The 16,664-nt window shown below is 50.1% G+C and overlaps 1 protein-coding gene across 3 annotated transcripts in view; it reads right to left on the reverse strand.

Annotated features, from left to right (window-relative positions):
* The window catches only part of EEF2K (eukaryotic elongation factor 2 kinase), an 84,137-nt gene extending 67,821 nt beyond the window's left edge, over positions 1-16,316 (reverse strand). For 2 of the 3 annotated variants that reach the window (XM_063699540.1, XM_063699541.1), the window contains exon 1: positions 15,869-16,278. The gene's annotated coding sequence lies outside the window, so the exon portion shown is untranslated. Of the gene's footprint in view, positions 1-15,868 lie in introns of all 3 variants that reach the window. The other variant, XM_031002903.3, reaches the window with a different exon arrangement.
* Between the last annotated feature and the right edge of the window lie 348 nt (positions 16,317-16,664).

Raw genomic sequence — 16,664 nt, forward strand, 5'->3', positions numbered from 1 at the left:
TCTCAAGAAAGCCAAAGTTTTAAAGAAAAGAAAGTCGGATGTGGTGGTTCATGTCTGTAATCCCAGCACTTTGGGAGGCCGAGGTGGGAGGATCGCTTGAGCCCAGAAGTTTAAGACCAGCCTGGGCAACATAATGAGACCCTGACTTTACAAAAAAAAATACAAAAAATTAGCTGGGTGTGATGGTGTGTGCCTGTAGTCCCAGCTACTCAGGAGGTTGAGGTGGGAAGATCACTTGAGCCCAGGAGGTTCAAGTGAGCCCAGAGGCTGCAGTGAGCTGAAATTGCACCACAACACTCCAGCCTGGGCAATACAGCAAGACCCTGTCTCCAAAAAAAGAAAAGAAAAAGGACCTGTGTACATGCATGAAAATTTCCCTGAAAAATCCACAGGAACTGTACAGCACTTGAAATAAGCAGCTGTAGAGCTGGAGGAAACTTTTTATTTTTAATTTTTTAATTTTTTTTGAGATAGAGTCTTGCTCTGTTGCCCAGGCTGGAGTGGGGTGGCACAATCTTGGCTCACTGCAAGCTCTGCCTCCCAGGTTCAAGCGATTCTCCTGCCTCAGCCTCCCGAGTAGCTGGGATTACAGGAGCCCACCACCACACCCGGCTAATTTTTGTATTTTTAGTAGAGGGGGGTTTCACCATGTTGGCCACGGCGGCCTTGAACTCCTGATCTCAAGTGATCTGCCCGTCTTGGCCTCCCAAAGTGCTAGAATTACAGATATGAGCCACTGAGCCTGGCCAGCTTTTTAAAACTTTGTACGTTTCTATACTGCTTTAACTTTTTTACAAAGCTGGATTGCTTTAGACACAAAATAGTAAGTAAATTAGTTTAAAAATTTTTTTACATCAAACCAATAATTCCAATTTTTTTTGACAGTGCTGTCCGTCAGGTGCACAGTCTTCTAGAGCCAAGGCTTTGGTACTCTGGCTACCGAAGTAGGAAATATATTTATATCCTAAGCCAGTACATGCTAATAAAATGGAAAGTAAAATTTCAAGAAATTGTGCTTAGCCTTACTTTGTATAATGCACGCTTGCTATTTTTTTTTTAAATGTTATTTTTAGAGACAGGTTGCCCTGGCTGGAGTGCAGTGGTGTGATCACAGCTCACTGTAGCCTCCAACAGCTGGGTTCAGGTGATCCTCCCGCCTCAGCCTCCAGAGCAGTCCATGCCACCATGCCCGGCTAACGTTTTTTATTTTTGTACAGAGTCTCACTATGTTGGCCAGGCTGGTCTTGAACTTCCAGCCTCAAGTGATCCTCCCACCTTGGCCTCTCAAAGCACTAGGATTACTGATGTGAGCCACTGTGCTTGGCCCACTCTTGCTATTTTCTATTCTACTTAAGTCCTCTGTTTTTTCTTTCTGTTTAATCTTTTTCCTTAACACACCACCCACACATTGATTTCTATACTCACAGTTTGAAAATCAACGTGAACTACTGAGTTTGTTTCTTATCCTCTGGGCAAGACACAGTCACAGGCCTGGATCCAATGCCAGAGCCACCTGATCCTGCTTGTCACCAGAATCTTCCCTGAGCCCTGGACTGGCCTCTCCACACTGTCAGCCGCTCCCAGCCCCAGCGCCTACTCTGCCCTGGTCAGCCCTTGGCCAGAATCCCTGCTGACCAACACGGTGTGGTGCCAGGAGCTGCCAGCAGGCCCAGCCTAGTCAGCGGCCACTGGGGGCCAGGACAGTGCCAGGAGGAGGGCCAGAACCACAGCCCCAAGCTGCAGACCTCCAGACAGTGTAGTTCGGTGGTTAAAAGCTCAGATCCAGGGCCAGGTGTGATGGCTCATGCCCGTAATCCCAGCACTTTGGGAGGCCAAGGTGGGCAGATCGCTTGAGCTCAGGAGTTCGAGGCCAGCCTGGGCAACATGGCGAAATCCTGTCTCTACGAAAAAATACAAAAATTAGCCGGGCGTGGTGGCGTGTGCCTGTAGTCCCAGCTACTCAGGAGGCTGAAGTGGGAGGATCACTTGAATCTGGGGAGGCAGAGGCTGCAGTGAATTGAGATTGTGCCACTGCCTGGGCAACAGAGCAAGACCTCATCTCAAATAAGCAAAAAACAAAAAAAAAAGCACGCTCAGATTCAGGATCTGGGCTGCTAGCGAGCAAATCTGTCTCCTTACCCAATTAATTCACCTAGCCGACTCCCTCATCTTACAGTGTGGGGAGCTCGGCCCTCGGCCATGTCCCACCACAGACCTGACGTTCTCCTCGGCCCTGGGAAATGAAGACAAGCAGCTGTGACCCTGCCTGGCACAGCGCCTTGTACACAGCAGGCACTTGATATGCATTCCAGAGCTAAGTGAGTGTCATCTGTTTTATGGCTTTTGAGTTATCATAAATTTGCTCTTAAGGCAGCTGTGGCAAACTATCCCCCCAATAGCTGTTCACTCTTTCTTCCTTGATAAGAGAACCACCGGGTTTTGGCTAAGCATGTCACGTGGCCACTCAGGATACATTTCCCAGACTCCTTTGCAGATAGATGTAACCATGTGAACAAGTTTTAGCCAATGGGATATAAGAAGGACTGTGTGCAACCATAGGGAAAGGTTCTTAAAGGGAGTGTGCCCCTTGGCTCTCCTTCCAACCTGCTGGCTGAAATGCATATGTGATTGCCAGAGCTCAAGCAGCTACCTTAGACCATGAGGCGGATGGCCCTGTGCTGAGGCTGGAAGAGCTATGAGACAAACAGAACCTGGGTCTCTTATACCATGGGACAGCATAACAATCCTGGATTCAGAAACTTCATACTCTGATAGCTAAACTTGTATAATCTACTGTAATTTTCTTTTTTCCTTTCTACTTGCTAATTTTATTTGGTAACAGTAGCTCCTTCTCTCCCATATCATAAAAAGTCACATCCTCTTTTTTGTGAAGTTTTATTTTTTGAGATAGGGTCTTGTTCTGCTGCCCAGGCTGGAGTAAAATTGTGCAATCAGAGCTCATTGCAGCCTCGATCTCTGGGCTCAAGTGATTCTCCTACCTCAGCCTCCTGAGTAGCTGGGACTACAGGTGTGTGTCACTATGCCCACCTAATTTTTTATTTTTGTAGAGACACAGTTTCACTATGTTGCCCAGGCTAGTCTCGAACTCCTGGCCTTAAGCAATCCTCCCACCTTGGCCTCCTGAAGTGTTGGGATGACAGGCGTGAGCCACTGCACCTGGCCTAAAGGTCACAACCTTTATGACAAATGGGTGCCTGGGCAGGGTCAACCTGGGAAAACTGTGGCCTCAATCCATAGTCCTAACTTGGCAGATACTCTTACATTTGCACATGAAGACTGGGTACCTGGAGGATGTTGGATTTCCCCAAACAAGCAAGGAACCTTCCTTAGCCTTTAAGTCAGTTCCAGGAGGCCTGTTCTAACACCAGGCAAGGTGCCCAGCCTCCTAGGGGTCTCTATCTATCCTGGGGTTCTCTTGGCCCAAAGAAAAGATCTACTCCTGTGATAAGAATATGACTCCAGCTGAAAGACATTAGGATTTTCTTGAAAGCTTTCTCTACCTCACTCAGGCATCCACATCTTCTCCTCCCAGTCCCTATTTCTTTTCTTTTTTCTTTTCTTTTTTTTTTTTTTAATTTTTTTGTTTGAACTCCTGCCCTCAAGTGATCCACCCTCTTCGGCCTTCCAACGTGCTGGGGATTAAAGGCATGAGCCACTGCGCCCGGCCTCCAGTCCCTATTTCTATGGAAAGGTAGCTGAGTGAGTCAGGAAGACCCAGGTTCAAGCCCCATCTCTGCCACTAACTGGCTATGTGACTTCACCTCTTGAGCCTCAGTGGGGATGCATAATTGTACTCACTCCGTGAACTCAACAGCTATTATAAAGGGACTGAGCCTTGGGTCCCAGCCAGACGTGTGACCTGGACGTCTGGCTCGTAGCAAAGCCAAGCTTCTTCAGGGGTCCTCAGGGAATAGACTATTTCAGTCTCTGGCCACGGAAACCACTGTCTCACTGGGTCTCGATCTGGCAGTTACAGGGGCAGGAAACTATGCCTGCAATGCTCAGGTCAAGGCCTGCGGGTCAAGCCACAGTGGCCACTGGTCCCCCTCGGGGCTCACCCTCACCCCAGGACCTGCCTTCCTACCATAGAAAGCGGGTGGAATCTTCCCACCGCCACTCCTGGGAACCAGCATCTCAAAGCCAATAACGTGGCACCCCGAGCTGGCCAATGCACACACCAGTGTACGCCCAGCACAGCACAACCCACACGCCCTTGACTACAACCGCAGTGGACACAGGTGATTGATCAGCCACCTGGAATCACGCACCAGCTTCTGTGTGAGCATCTGCCTCTGCCCCACCCTCGAGTCATGTGTTTAGGAGTGTGTCACAAGATCCAGGCCTAAACCAACCACTGGGGCGCCTGGCCACAGAGATTGACTTAGAGGTGGTCATGTGATTACAGTCAAACTATTCTAGCCCATTGCAGCAAACTTGGGGCTTTTTGCCTGAGTGACTGGAAGAGGTGATCAGCCTTTTCATGCTGAATGTGAACTTGAGACTGAGGCTGAGGCCAACACAGAACAAAGCTGATGTGTGGTGGAGGGCAGAACCAGAGAAAGAGAAAAATGAATAGCGATGATGTCATTTGAGACCTGGAATCCAGATGTTCCCGAAACCGAACTACCAAGCCCAGCGTAGATTTCTGAATCAGAAGATACAATAAATCCCGCCTTTTGGGGGGCAGTAGGGGAAAGGGCTATTTAGCTAGTTACAGATAGGTTTTCTGTCACATGCAATATGAAAAGCCCCAAACCAGCCAGGCACGGTGGCTCATGCCTGTAATCTCAACACTTTGGAAGGCCAAGGCAGGCGGATCACCTGAGGTCGGGAGTTCGAGATGAGCCTGGCCAACATGGTGAAACCCCGTCTCTACTAAAAATACAAAAATTAGCGGGGCATGGTGGCACGAGCCGGTAATCCCAGTAATCCCAGCTACTCGGGAAGCTGAGGTGGGAGAACTGTTTGAACCTGGGAAGCAGAGTTTGCAGTGAGCCAAGATCGTGCCACTGTACTCCAGCCTGGGCAACAGAGTGAGACTCTGTCCAAACCCAGCCAGGGTTTGGGCCATTGTATATTATTTATATATAATTTTAAAAATGCTTTAAACACCTTTTTCTTACTAGGGCCACTGTATATGATCATATAGGTGGGGTACTGCTCAACTCTAGTGAACAACCTTTGCAACTTTGCACGGGCAGCCCTACTTCCCACCCCTAGAGGCAACTACTTCCAACTATTCTCAGTGTTATCCTTAGCATCTCTCTCTTTCTATCTATCTATCTATATATATATATATCACTAAATAATACGCTTCCCGATTCTTTTTTTTTTTTTTTTTTTTTGAGACAGGGTCTTGCTCTGTCACCCAGGCTGGAGTCCAGTGGTGCAATCTTGGCTCACTGCAACCTGTGTTTCCTAGGCTCAAGTGATCCTCCCACATAAGCCGCCGGAGTAGCTGGGACCACAGGCACGCGTCACCATACCCAGCTAATTTTTGTACATTTTTGTTGAGATGGGATTTCACCATGTGCCCAGCTGGTCTCAAACTCCTGGACTCAAGGGATCCACCCATCTCAGCCTCCCAAAGGGCTGGGATTACAGGCATGAGCCACTGCACCCGGCCCTGATTATTTCTTAATCTATTTTCATCCTACCTTCTGATTTCCAGGTATGATAAATGAGACTTTAGCTCTACTTCCCCTTACTACTTCCCTTCCCCACCCTATCCCTACACTGGTAGGTCTTCTTCTGGTTCCTTTATTTATTTATTACAGACGGCGTCTTGCTGTGTTGCCTAGGCTAGTCTCAAGCCCCTGGTCTCAAGTGATCCTCCCGCGTCAACCTCCCAAAATGTTGAGATTATAGGCATGAGTCACAGTGCCCAGCCATCTGGTTCCTTTACATACCATGCCAAGGACACTGTCTTATTCCACCAACTAGAAGAAGCTGAGTTTCTCACAGTTTAACACGAATTCAGAGAAGGGACAGTGTGGCTTTTATGCTGTGAATGAGTGATAAGAAAGCAGAAGAGCTACTTATCTGCTTATCAACCTCAAAAGCTTATCAACCTCAAAAAGGCGTAATTTCTATGGAAATAAGAAAGACAAATAATGCATGTGAAAGACTGACTGCACACCAGGTGCTACACTGGACTCTCCTTTGACAATGACAGGAGCTGCTAGGTCCAGAAGTGACAGTCTACCTCTGAAAAGGCAACCTTAAGGGAGCAGAACTACACAGCGCTAGGCTGTTGAGGGCTGCACCTGGCTTGTTCTGAAGATATTTTAAACCCTAGCTGGAGTCCCGAGTTTCCTTCAGACAAGAAACAAAAACCAAAGCCCAATACAGTGGCTAACAGCTTGTGCTCTACAGCCGCATGGCCAGGGTTTGAATCCTGGGCCCCACCATTAGGAGCTGGGACCCTGTCCTAGACAATAGACTTGTCAGGTGGGCTGTGACATCCTAAGGTCTGCACTGCTGTCTCCATCCCTCCCCCCATACCTTGTATTGCCTTCAGTGCACAGGTGCTCAACATGAACTCACATACCCTTCTGTTTAGTGTTTCTTTTGTTTTGAGATGGAGTCTCGCTCTGTTACCCAGGCTGGAGTGCAGTGGCGTGATCTCGGCTTACTGTAACCTCCGCCTCCCGGGTTCAAGTGATTCTTCTGCCTCGGCCTCCTGAGTAGCTGGGATTACAGGCACCCGCCACCACGCCTGGCTAATTTTTGTATTTTTAGTAGAGACGGGGTTTCACCATGTTGGTCAGGCTAGTCTTGAACTCCTGACCTCAAGTGATCCACCCGCCTCAGCCTCCCAAAGAGATGGGATTATAGGTGTGAGCCACCGTGCCTGGCTGCTCAGTGTTTATTTACTGGGATGCAGCATTAGGAGTGATTAAGTCAAGCATCAAGCTAAGAGTTCACATCAGTGTCTTAATGTCTTGCACCCCTAGCATATAATGGGTGCTCATAAACATTTATTTAAACTACTGAGAGAAATAGTACATCAGAATGAAAGGACCAATTTACAGAGTCCAGCCTATCCGTCCCTTCCTCCCTGCCATCTCAACTTCCCAAGTTTCCAAGTCCAAGAATCAATCTCCATGCACCACCAAACTCTCCTCACCTCCTTGCCCTTGTATCTATCTGCAGGTGCCTCTGAGGCAGGCGAATAGGGTCTGGAGGCAGGGAACCTAAGGCTGATTCAGGCTGACTTCCTAGAGCTAAATCAAAAGGAAAACCCCTACTTTCCAAGCCCAAGTAACAAAAGGACCAGAGGCTACTCCCTTTGCAACCCCCAACTTACCTGCGTGGCAGATGAAAAACTGAAGTTACCTCTGATTGGTCCCTTCCCACAACCAATCAGGCTGGTGCTGGCCAAGTCCTCGTTTGTATAGGAGTCTTCATTTGTAACTTCACTTCAGCCTCGGATTGGTCGCTTTCCACAACCTATCAGACTGATCCCAGGCCATTACTTCATTTACATACGGTGTACATCAAGTAACCAATGGGAAACCTCTAGAGGGTTTTTAAACCCCAGGCAATTCTGTAAGCAATCTGCTCGAGCCCACTCCCACCCTGTGGAGTGCACTTTTGTTTTCTGTAAATATTTGCTTTCATTGCTTTCCTTGTTTTGTTCATGTGTTTTGTCCAATTCTTTGCTCAAAATGCCAAGAACCTGGACACCCTCCACCAGTAACACCTCTGCCTGGAATCCCTTTCCCACTCACTAGCAAAACCCTTTAATCTCTTCAAGATGCAGCTCAAATATTGACCTCCTCCAGAAAGCCTTCCTTGTTTGTTTCTTTTGGGTTTGTTGTTGTTGTTGTTGTTGAGAGAGTCTGGCTCTGTTGGCCAGGCTGGAGTGCAGTGGTGCAATCATAGCTCACTGCAGCCTCCAACTCCTGGGCTCAAGTGATCCTCCCACCTCAGCCTCCATTGTACCTGGGACTACAGGTGCATACCACCCACATCTGGCTAATTATGTTATTTTATTTTTATAGAGATGGGCATCTCCCTACATTGCCCAGGCTGGTCTCTTTTCCTTTTTTTTTTTTTTTTTTTGAGACAGGGTCTCACTCTGTCACCCAGGCTGGAGTGCAATGGTGCAATCATGGCTCACTGCAGCCTCAGTCTCCCAAGCTCAAGTGATCCTCCTGCCTCTGAACTCCTGGCCTCAAGCGATCCTCCTGCCTCGACCTCCCAAAGTTGATTACATGCATGAGCTACTGCACCTGGCCTCCAGAAAGCCTTCCTTGGATAGTTCCCTCCTCTGTAAACAGGGGTCAGCTAACAGTACCCCTGCAGGGGTTGTTCTGAGGATACAATGAGATTAGGCACATGGTGTCTGGGATAGACTTGACTCTCAAAAGTACTAGCTGCTGTTATGTCCCAATAATCCTCCAGTCCCCGACTCCCTAAATCAGTTCGCTCCCTATAAGCCCTCCACAAGCAAATTTCATTATAACCTGAGGCCAGACTGTCTGCAGCAGGCAGAAACATGGCTCCCCTAAGATGGCTACATCCTAATCCCTGGAACCTGTGAATATGTTACCTTATATGGCAAAAGAGACTTTGCAGATGTGATTAAGGATCTTAAGATGGGAGACAGTCGTGGATTATCCTGTGAGCCCAGTGTAATCACAAGGATCCTTATAAAAAGGAGGTAGAAGGGTCAGAGTTAAAGGAAGAGATGTGACCAAAGACAGAAAGGTGTGAAGTTTCCACACTGCTGGCTTCAAAGATGGAAGGGAGGGGCCAGGAGCCCAAGGAATGAGGACAGCCCCTAGAATCTGGAGAAGGCAAAGAAACCAATTTTCTCCTGGGGCCTCCAGAAGGAACACAGCCATGCTGACACCTAGATTTTAGAACTTCAGATCCCCAGGAACTATAAGATAATAAATTTGTTGTTTTAAAGCCACTAAGTAATTGCAGCAATTTGTTACAGCAGCAATTGGAAACTAACAAAGTCCTGAAGAGCGGCTCTCAACCTTGGGCAATTTTGCTCCCTCAAGGGACATTTGGCAATGTCTAGAGACATTTTTAGTTGTTGAAACTCTAGGGGTTGCAACTAGCATCTAGTGGATAGAGGCCAGGGATGCTGCTAAACATCCTAAAATAAACAGAACAGTCCCCTACAGCGAAGAAGATCTGGCCCAATGTCAGTGCCAAGGCTGAGAAACCCAGCTCTAGAATGAATCTGGTGGAATTTCTTTCTTTTGTTTTTTTGAGATGGAGTCTCACTCTATCACCCAGGCTGGAGTGCAGCAACTAAATCTTGGCTCACTGCAACCTCCATCTCCCAGGTTCAAGTGATTCTTGTGCCTCAGCCTCCTGAGTAGCTGGGATTACAGGTGTGTGCCACCATGCCTGGCTCATTTTTGTATTTTTAGTAGAGACAGGGTTTCACCATGTCACCCAGGCTGATCTTGAACTCCTGACCTCAGGTGATCCACCCATCTCCGCCTCCCAAAGTGCTGGCATTACAGGCGTGAGCCACTGTGCCTGGCCTCTTTCTTTCTTTTTTAAGAGACTGGGTGGGTGTCTTGATCTCTCATCCAGGCTGGAGTGCAGTGGCATAATCACAGTTCACTGCATCCTTGAACTCCTGGGCTTAAGGGATCCTCCCGCCTCAGCCTCCTGAGTAGCTGGGACTACAGGCCTGTGCCACTATGCCTGGCTTATTTTAAAAAAATTTTTGTAGAGATGGTGTCTTGCCACTCCTGGACTCAAGTGATCCTCCAGCCACAGCCTCCCAAAGTGTTGGAATTACAGGTGTGAGCCACTGTGTCCAGCCTCTGGTGTAATTTTAAGGAGCCCTCCCCAACCCTCTCTTCCCCTTTTCCTTTTAAAAACAAATCTCCCCACATACCATAAAGAGACAGAGAAGGCCAGGTGCAGTGGCTCACGACTGTAATCCCAGCACTTTGGGAGGCCGAGGCAGGCGGATCACGAGGTCAGGAGTTTGAGACCTGACCAACATGGTGAAAACCCCATCTCTACTAAAAATACAAAAACCAGCTGGGTGTGGTGGTGTGTACCTGTAATCCCAGCTACTTTAGGAGGCCAAGGCAGAAGAATTGCTTGAACCTGGGAGGCGGAGGTTGCAGTGAGCCAAGATCGTGCCACTGCACTCCAGCCTGGGTGACACAGCAAGACTCTGTCTCCAAAAAAAAAAAAAAAAAAAAAAGAAAGAGACAGAGAAATCAACTTACCGATGTAAACAGCAACCTGCTGCAGAAGCCAGAGATACGTCATCATTTGCTCTACTAAAGGCTCGTAAAAATATCATTGCAGTACACTGTGTTTTCTGCATATAAAACTGTCATCGCGCAAGGGCTATTTTATTGTTTCAGGAATCGGAAAAATGCATTTTGGAATATGAAACACAAAATATCATAATTATAGCTTTGATTAGCAAAATGCACAAGGGAGCTTGAACTGTAATGTTTAATCACTTGCTGGGCACTCTCTGCATGTCCACAGTACATTCTGTACTCCTGGTGGGTCAGCCCAGGGATACAGCACGTCTCACTTCTCACATGAACTGTGTGCCCAGCCCTCTCGGTGGCCAGACCATGTGAGTGTCTTGAACAAAAGGGGCCGTGTGTCTTGTTCCTCTGCAGCTCCCAGCCCAAAGCACAATGCCTGGCACACACCATAAATGCACAAGTGCATGCTGCATGAATGAACGAGTAAGTGAAGAAAAGCTGGCAGTTTCCTGCTGATATAATGGAGAAACAGAAGGACTTTTGGGTTGTGGCTGGGCATGGTGGTTGACCCCTGTAATCCCAGCACTTTGGGAGGCCGAGGCAGGCAGATCACTTGAGGCCACGAGTTCAAGACCAGCCTGGGCAACATGGAGAAACCCCATCTCTACCAAAAATACAAAAATTAGCCAGGTGTGGTGGCACACGACCTGTACAGTCCCAGCTACTTGAGAGGCTGAAGCACGAGAATCACTTGAACCAAGGAGACAGAGGTTGCAGTGAGCCAAGATTGTGCCACTGCACTCCAGCCCGGGCAGCAGGGCAAGACTCTATCCCCCCACCCCCAGACCTCCGAAAAAACAAACAAACAAAAACAAACAAAACAACCTACTGTGTTGTAACTACATAGGAGTTACTTAGTCCAATGACATGGCTGAGGTCGTAGTGGGAAAGACTGGCTCATGGAGGACCTGATAAGCACCAAAACCAGATCTAGCCAAGCAAGGCCTTTGGGATGAATTCAAGTCCTGGCCCTGCCACAATCAGCTGAGGAATGCTGGGGAAATTACTTAACCTTCTGAACCTCAGCTTCTTCAGCTGTAAAATTCATTTACTCAACAGAGCGGAGCAAAGTGAGCAAGGTGGAGAAGAAGTGAGAGAGGGGGCCTGAAAACCACAGGTGGCACAGAGAGCTGGCTTTCCTCCAGGAATCCTTTCTCCCCTGCCTGGCCACGGACTACATTTCCCAGCATCCCTTGCAGCTAGGTAAGGTCATGTGACTGCATTCTGGCCAATGAAAGAAGAGCACAAATAACTTGTACCATTTCTGAGCCCATCCAGCAGCCCATTTTCCATACCCTGGTTGGCTTCCTCTCCACTGTGATCCTGCCCAGAACAGATTGGTAGCATTTCAGTATCACTTACAAAGCACTTGCTACATAACTCCTCCCAGCTCCCTAGAAGGCATGCACTCCTTCCTCCTCAGGCTCTGAACATGCTATGCCCTCTGTCTGGTACACACCCCAGCCTGTCCTCCCTACTCATCCCCTGGCCAACTTGACTGCTCATCCCTCAGGTCTCAGCTTAGATATCACCTCCTTCATGAAGCCTCCCCTGAACCCCAGGAGTTAGTCACTCTTAGCTTCATTCTACAGATGAGAAAACTAAGGAACAGAGAGGTTATGTGACTTGTCCCAAATCACATGACTAGAGTTGGGCTTCAAGCTGGTGCGGGCTGAATCCAGAGCTTTCAATGCAGTCATCACTTCCTTAACCAGCGCTTCTAAAAGTATGGGACCAGCTGCCGCAGCAGCCACTGCAGCAGCCTCACCTGGCAACTTGCTGGTAATGCAAATTCTCAAGCCTCACTACAGACCTACTAAATTAAACTCTGGGGATGGGTCCAGCAATCAAAGTGTAAGCAAGTCCTGCTGGGGATGCTGATGTGCACTGAAGTTAGAGAAACGCTGGCCTAGGGCAATTTTCTGCAGTTTAGCCACCTACTTCCGGGTGCTTCCTCTGGCTTGCTAGTCCTTGCTAGAGCTCGAAAGCTTCACAGCTGGAGAACAGAACGCCATCCACCTTCTGACTCTGGAGCCATTTGAGACGCTTCTCTAGGAGTCCCACAGCCCTGGGACTTTGGGGGTTCTGGGGGGCACTGTTATTTTCTGCTTTATCATCAGCATGTTAGTGACTCACTTCTTCCTTTGTCTGAAGCCTTCTTATGGTTGGGCATGGCTCATGCCTGTGATCCTAACACTTTGGGAGGCCCAGACAGAAGAATTGCTTGAGCCCAGAGTTCAAGCCCAGCCTGGGCAACAGAGTGAGACCCCATCTCTACACTAAAATTAAAAGTTAGCCAGGCATGGTGGTAGCTCATGTCTGTAGTCCCAGCTACTTGGGAGGCTGAGGCAGGAGGATCACTTGAGCCGAGGAGTTCCAGGCTGCAGTGAGCTGTGACTGTGCCACTGCACCGCAGCCTGGGTGACAGAGCAAGATCCTGTCTCAAAACAACAACAAAAAAAGAAGCCTCCTTGCTTGTGCTCATCAGCCTTGGCTGCAAGAATTTGATCCAGCAACACTTTAAGGCCCAAGCCGCTTTCATCCCAGGTGGAGACAAGGTCATCGCTCTAACCACCTTCTAGGAGCCTTCTCAGTTCATCAGGGTAAGAACCTGCAGCTTTCAGGTCAACAGAACCAATCTCCCTCAACAAAAAACACTGATTCTTTTAAATTAGTTCAACCTGACGCTATTACTTTGTCTATAGCCCTGATCATTCAGTTGTTCTGCTTCAGGTGTAAGAACTGGACCAGAAATAGTGAATCCCGGAGAATGAGCTTGAACAAGTCCAAGCTTCTGCTGTTCACCCTTGGCTTTCTTCACACAGCTCCCAGAGTCCTGGCAACCAGACGCCAACCCTGCCAAAAACTGGACAAGACTGCTTTGGGGACTCTCCCCACAGCAAGATAACAACCCTAAAGACATCCTTCCCGGGTGGGCATGGTGGCTCACACCTGTAATCCTAGCACTTTGGGAGGCGGGTGGATCACTTGAGGTCAGGAGTTTGAGACCAGCCTGGCCAACACAGTGAAATCCCATCTCTACTAAAAATACAAAAATTAGCTGGGCACGGTGGCATGCGCCTGTAGTCCCAGCTCATACTCAAGAGGCTGAGGCAGGAAAATCACTTGAATCTGGGAGGCAGAGGTTGCAGTGAGCTGAGATCACACTACTGCACTCCAGCCTGGGCAACAGAGGAAGACTCCATCTCAAAAACAACAAACACTCCCTGTGGCTTGTGGCTCTGCCCTCCTCTAGGCCTTCAAAGTCGCCTTGACTTGTCCAACAAATAAAGAATGACAGGTTTTTAGGGTCGAGGCTTGAAATGGACATACTCACATTTCATCAGCCAAAACTCAGCTGTGTGGCCCTACCGAATGGTAAGGAAGCCTAGGAAAATTCATCCAGGGAGCACCCCAGGAGGACGAGAACATGGGTACTGGTGACCCATAGCTTTCTCTGCCACATAATACAGTAAAATGTTTTAAAAGCAAATCAGAGATTTTTTTTTTTTAAATAGAGACCGGGTTTCACCCTGTCAGCCAGGCTGGTCTTGAACTCCTGGGCTCAAGCAATCCTCCCGCCTCAGCCCCCACAAAGTGGCTGGGATTACAGGTGTGAGCTACCACACCCAGCCAGTGATATATCCTTAATCAGCCAAAAAGTACTGTACTGTTACAAAAAGCACAAGAAAAACAAATTGGTGGATCTTTTTTATTTTTTGAGACAGAGTCTCGCTTTGTTGCCCAGTCTAGAGTGCAGTGGTGCAATCTCAGCTCCCTGCAAACTATACCTCCTGGGTTCAAACGATTCTCGATTCTCCTGCCTCAGCCTCCCGAGTAGCTGGGATTACAGGCTCATGCCAACATGCCCAGCTAATTTTTGTATTTTTAGTAGAGATGGGGGCTCCCCATGTTGGCCAGGCTGGTCTCAAACTCCTGACCTCAAGTGATCTACCTTCCTCAGTCTCCCAAAGTACTGAGATTAAAGGCCTGAGCCACCACGCCCCTGGCCCAAAACACCGGTAGCTCTTAGAATGTACACCGATGATTATGTGTAAACTGTGACCACTTCAGTTCTGTCTTACAGCCTCCCCATTCCCTGCAGAGGATAAGAACTTCGGACCCCACCCCCTTCTTTGAGAATGGGGGCTGAGAGGAGGGCGGACGCCAATCCCAGCCATGTTACACTGAAATTTATGTCGTTGAGAGGTTTTACTGTAGTTGTTGAATTAATAGCTGAACAAAGGAATGAACATCGGGTGCTGTGGAGGCCACACAGAAGGAAGACACCTGCGTACGCCATCTCTGAACTCTACCTCCTTCCACCTGCCTCTTCTCCAGCTCAGCTTAAACAGCACCTGCTACAGGAAGCCTTCCCCCATAACCCTCTCCCCTTTACACACACACAGTGGGCATTCTCAGCTCCCACCTGCTTGCTCTGTATTCCCATTTACTCCATCTCGCTTTTTAGAATCTGTTTATGTGACTGGCTTCCTCTTAGGGAGCTTCTGTGGGCCTGGGGATCACTCTGACCCTCGGTTTCCTCCTCGCTAAAAACATTAGGATAGACTACGTGACTCAATTCGCTGTGACTTCACAGCCTGTCCAGGGCCCTCAACCATAGGGCTCTTGGCCATCAGATGTCTCCCGGGGCCATAGACCATGACACTGTGTGCCAGGCACTGTTCCAAGCACCTGACATATACATACTCATCTACTCTTTCCAGGGATACTAAGTGGTAGATACTAATACTGTACCCATTTTACCGATAACAAAACCGAGGGTCAGAGAGCATAAATGAGCTAGAATTCCAACCCAGGACTCCAGCCCTAGTGTTTCCTGCTTTCCTGGCTGAAGAAGCACCCACCACCGAGGTCCCAGAGGTCGGGCTCCCTGGGACCGTCCCCCTGGGCAGATCTCACTTCCCCATGCGGCCCATCTGTCACACTCAGGGCGCAGCTGGGCTGGTTCCCCGAAATCCCCCAGGCGCGCGCAAAAGGATCTAGGCCGGGGCTTACCCGGGAGGCCCCCACCCCCGCGCGGCCACCGGCTTATTAATGCCCAGCCCCTTGGCACACATGTCAGCAGCGCCTGCCAACAAACTCCCGCAGCCAACAATGCAGCAAGGGCGCGTCTACACAGTCCTGGAGGTTCCGGGAATTCGGGCTGACGCAGGCCTCTAGTTCAGGGAAAAGGTGGGGGATGCGGCTCTGAGCCCTGCAGGGCACAGGAAGGCAGCGATGCGCCCACACTCTAGGGGCCCCGAGGGCGGAGGCCCCCAAACTCTCTGTCAGTTGCAGCCAGATCACCGCCCATTGCTTGCCAATTGCGTTCCATATCCACATCGCCTTTAATCCGCACAACTTCCCCATTTCTCCAAAGCAAGCACTGAGCCCCAGAGAGTTTAACAACCAGAGGAGAAGCGCCCCCACACTCTCCTTCCATGCCTTCTCCGACCCCATTCCCAAGCCCAGACCCAGCACGCTCCAGACGCCAGCTGCACCCGGGCGCACAGGCCTGCAGCGCGGGCTCCCAGCCCCCCACAGCCTTGCCGGCCGCGGTCCACACCTACCTCCCTCGGGCAGACAGGCGCGGCAGCCGCTGCCCACGGCCGCGAGGGTCCAGAGGAGTTGGCAGAGGCTCGCGGCCCGGAGCTCCAGGGTGCAGGGCGGGCGGGCCCCCCGAGAGTGCCGGGGAGCGGAGAGCGGGGAGCGCTAGCTGGCGCTCCGGGCAAGCAGCTGGGGCCACGCGGGGCAGATGGACCGATCCCAGGGCGCGCGGGGCAGTCGGAGTGATCCCAGGAAGGGCGCAGGGGCCGTTGGGACGATCCCGGGATGTGGGAGCGCGTGCCAGGGGGGACTCGCGTGCAGGCGACAGCGAGCGGGACTTGGGTGGCTGCAGGGCCGGGAGTGCGGGCGCTCGATCCAGGAAGGAGAGGAGCTGAGGCTGAAGCTGGGGCTGGTCTAGGTTGAGCAGAAGCGGGCGGGCGGGCAGGGGCGGGGCTGGCCTGGCGGGAGCACGGCGTGGCGCTCTCGTGGCCGCCCCCAGGTGGCCATCACAGCGCCTGCAGCCGCCTAGCGGGCCTCCTGGCTCCGGCGCTGGCTCCCAGCCCCAGGTGCAATGGTTAGCGCTAAGTCTTGGCTCCCCCTGCTGAGTACACAGTGTCCGGTTCTCCTGCTCAAGGCTGGCCTAGCAGCCGGCAGCGAGGGGGCAATTCGAGGGAGTGACCAACTTCCGTCCTCTCCCGCCGCGCCTCGCCATTCTCGCCTGCTTCTCGCTTAGTTCCTGTATTCCTGTCCTTTCCAAAATCATTAGTGATCCAAGCCCATCGCTTGTTTGTATATATCTCTATCCATAACCTTAAAATA

Source organism: Gorilla gorilla, chromosome 18 (genome assembly GCF_029281585.2).
Source record: "Gorilla gorilla gorilla isolate KB3781 chromosome 18, NHGRI_mGorGor1-v2.1_pri, whole genome shotgun sequence".
NCBI classification, from domain to species: domain Eukaryota; kingdom Metazoa; phylum Chordata; class Mammalia; order Primates; family Hominidae; genus Gorilla; species Gorilla gorilla.